At 49.3% G+C, this 4065-nt stretch overlaps 1 protein-coding gene across 1 annotated transcript in view; it reads right to left on the reverse strand.

The window, feature by feature from the left end:
• The window catches only part of ILDR1 (immunoglobulin like domain containing receptor 1), a 24861-nt gene that overhangs the window by 12670 nt on the left and 8126 nt on the right, over positions 1 to 4065 (reverse strand). The gene's annotated exons all lie outside the window — the stretch shown is intronic.

Raw genomic sequence — 4065 nt, forward strand, 5'->3', positions numbered from 1 at the left:
GGTGCTATTTGCTTCATTATGCGCACAATGTAAATATGTCACTTCTGTGATAAATTACACGCAGGAGAAAAATGAGGACGTTGTGCGTTTTCTGAGATTGATGCGCGAAGAACCAGGAGCAAAACGCAGTGGAAAAAAAAATCAAAACGTAAAATATTGTACATTCCTTCCATCATTCCCTAGGTCAGAGGCAACTCCGGCCCTCCTTCTGTTGTGGAACTACAAGTCCCATGAGGCATTGCAAGACTGACAGTTACAGGCATCACCCCCAGAGGCATGAAAAATAAAAACCTTGCAGAAATCCAGTGAGCGCTTCATTTTCTGTGGACTCTGCCACATGGTCACAGGTTACCTATGTGGACTGCAGAACGCCTCCCGCAATGAAGCAGTGGTCTCTCTGCAGAGGTTCAACACGCCCCCCTTTTGAGTCACACCTATAGCTCTGCACCCAGCAAAGGCCATGTTCGCTGCTCTAATGAAGAGCTCTCGCCCTGACTCAGCAGTGGGTAATGTAACACCTCTGCAGAGAGGTCACTGTTGTGTGTGTATGTATGCAGTGGCGCCCCGAGGCTGGGTGTCACCCGGGGACTGAGACCGGTTGACACCCCACTGTGATGTAAATGCGCATGCGCACTGGTCTTTTTGACGCCTGCTGGCGGCCGAGGGACAGGACGTTCACCCGGCGGGATGAGGTATGCCGCCGAGTCCCCTCCTCTCTCCTGACACTGTCAGGCTCTCGGTCCGTATCCGAGTGCCCGACATTTCATAGGGGGTGACACCAAAATGACTGTCATTTTGGCGTCACCCCTCCAATAGTGGCACTTGGGTGCGGGTCGCACCTCCTTGTGACGCCACTGTATGTATGTATGTTAGTGTGCTCCAAGCTCATTCCCGGGATGGACTACAATCACAATACAAATTAGTAAACTAAACATGAGGTTGCATGAGATGCGATGGAATGGCGGCAGCCAGAATTCTCTTCCACACACACAATGTGCATTAAAGGGTAAGTTCATTTTCCCAGGTAATATGGAAAAATAAAATTACCGGATGAAATCTGGAGGGAGCTTGGAGTGGTGACTACTTTACAACACACACAGGGACCATGGGGAACAAAAGTAGCCCCCCCCCCTCCAGAAGGAAGGACAGTGTCAGCACCAATTCAGAGATGATTGGAGGATCTGCAGCCGAGTGATATACAAATAAGATACATTGTTGTTTATAGTTAGGGTACTTGAAAGTATTTTTAAGATTTAACTCTTGAGTTTAGTGTCACTTGAATAGTACATTGTGGCTACTAGATGGAGTTTCCCCAGTTCAAATGCAGTTTGTTTTAATAATACATTGTGGCCACTAGATGGAGCCGAGGAGCATAGTATTTACCTTCCCCACTATATCCAAAGCTTAAAAAAAACAAAACAGAAATAGATGAGATATAACATGGACACATACCGTATATGTACATATATATATCATTTATTTTGTCCCCCTTTGGTTTATTCCAGAGAAGACTGAGAGCAGTAACAACATTCAGCCAATATTATGATTGTCACACCTGAACAGTGAGAGTCTGAACGGCGGACTTCCCTTTGAGCAGGTGTGTTGCTGCAGGGAGATCTGTATGCCGGGCCAGGCTCTTGTCTCCCTCAGTGCCACCGTCACTGTGATGTTTTTCTAAGGTTCTGACATTGCGGAAGGTTATCTGCGCAGGAAACGTCTCTGCACGTTGTATTCCGCATCACAGAAATACACAATGCGACAAGTCAGGACGAGGCACGCCGGAAGCCTCTCCTCTGTGCTCGGTCCTATTAGCATAAAGTGCACCTGTGCCCAGACAGTGAACTATAAAGTATTCACACATTTATAACATTTAGTAATAGAGCTTTAAAACAAGCCATCACTGACCTATGTAGCTGTATGTGCTGTGGAGTAATTCACCCTCAAAAGATCACAACAGAGATCAGGTTTCAGTAATTTCTAGCAGATGACAGCACCTGGTGTTTGTTTACATTAGGCTGTCAGCAGATGCGGAGAAGAAGGCTGGGCCCGGCGTCGGCAACGGAGAAGGCGGGGCTCGGCGTTGGCAGCCGAGGGAGCGGGGCCAGGCGACGGAGGAGGCGGGGCCCGGAGACAGAGGAGGCGGGGACCGCCAGCGACCATGAAGGAAGCGGACAACAGCAGATCGGGGCTGACAGGTAAGAGGTGTGCAGGGGTGTGACCAGCCCACCCGAGACCATGCAGAGCCCACCATAGAGTCTATGGTGGGCTCTGCAGGGTCACTCAGGTGGGCTGTTTGGAATCTCAGGTGAGCTCTGCAAGGGGCGTTACTAGAAATCACAGGGTCCCATACAAAATTTTGCTATGGGGCCCTGTGATTTCCACTTACGCCCCTGATCCCACACCTTTGTTAACATTCGGCTGCGGGGTGGGGAATGCCAGTACTGCAGCTGATTGGGTGGAGGTGCCCATGGCATGACATCATTGACCTTATATGGCTACAGGTCTATAATTGGTAAGTGATAATGACCTAATATGGCTATGCAGCCATATAAGGTAAATTATGTCCACACAAGCATCCCACCCCTTTGTTAACATTCAGCTGTGGGGCGGGGAATGCCAGTGCCGCAGCTGATTGGGTGGAAGCGCCCATGGAGCTCATCCCTAATCCACATCATCTCAATTCCAAGTCACCCCGATTCTCTCTAAAGAAGGAGCGACGGAGGAAAGGGTGGAACAGTACAAATCTGACCACTCAAATGTCCGTTGCTGCGACGAGACAAGAATTTGGTAATTTACCGCAGAAGGTATAACCCCCCCCCCCCCCCCCCCCCCGCCTCTTGTTTCTATCCCCCTCCCCCTCGTGTATGTTTAAGGACATAATAGGTTTGTGAAGTCTGATAGGGAAAGCAAATAATCTGATTCATACTTATCAACCACAAACACTGCTGAATAAGTTTACTTTTCTTATAATGATAAAGACGCCCGATAACAAACCGCGTCCAGCCAGCAGCTCGCACTTCCTCATCAAAGGTAATTAAACACTTTCTGTTGAACACGGTAACCAATCACATTCCAATATAGGGAAGATCTTGATTGGTTAAAGGCCGACTGCAGTCAAAACTTTATATCTTTGGAGCAGGCAAAGGTTAGAACTTCGGTGAGATGTCCCCAGTGAAGGGTTCTGTTCATTCTACAACCTACAAAGACATTTTAGACAATTGCGCTCTTCCATCCTTATGGTAACAGTTTGGTGACGACCCTTTTCTGTTCCACCATGACTGTCCCCTGTGTACAAAGCCAGCTCCATAAGGACATGGTTTGAGTTTGGTGTGGAGGAACCCAAGTGGGCTTCATAGATCCCCGACATCAACCCTACTGAACACCTATGGGATGGATTGGAATACCAATTGTGAGGCAGGTCGTCTCATCCAACATGGATTGATGAGCTCGGTGTGGAGGAACCTGAGTGGCCTTCGCAGAGCCATGACCTCAACCCTACTGAAGACCTCTGGGATTAATTGGAACGCCAACTATGAGCCGGGTCGTCTCATCCAACATGGTTTGATGAGTTTGGAGTGGAGGAAGGTGGGTGGCCTTCACAGATCCCTGACCTCAACCCTTCTGAAGACCTCTGGGATTAATTGCAACGCCAACTATGAGCCGGGTCGTCTCATCCAACATGGATTGAGGAGTTTGGAGTGGAGGAACGTGGGTGGCCTTCACAGATCCCTGACCTCAACCCTTCTGAAGACCTCTGGGATTAATTGCAACGCCAACTATGAGCCGGGTCGTCTCATCCAACATGGATTGAGGAGTTCGGTGTGGAGGAACCTGAGTGGCCTTCACAGAGCCATGACCTCAACCCTACTGAACCAGGGGGGTGGAATTCCTATCGCCCGACGCCCGGGACATGCAGTTTCGGGCGCCGGGCGAATAGTTTTTATGTACATTTAGCCCGTCTCCGGACAAGCAGAGCTGAATGTACATTGTGGAGCTGCCGCCTCTCTGATCAGACCACTTGTATCAATTTGAGCAGCGGCGATCATTTCAGCCCACAACCCCGCC

Source organism: Nanorana parkeri, unplaced genomic scaffold (genome assembly GCF_000935625.1).
Source record: "Nanorana parkeri isolate BGI_ZX_2015 unplaced genomic scaffold, ASM93562v1 scaffold1239, whole genome shotgun sequence".
NCBI lineage: Eukaryota > Metazoa > Chordata > Amphibia > Anura > Dicroglossidae > Nanorana > Nanorana parkeri.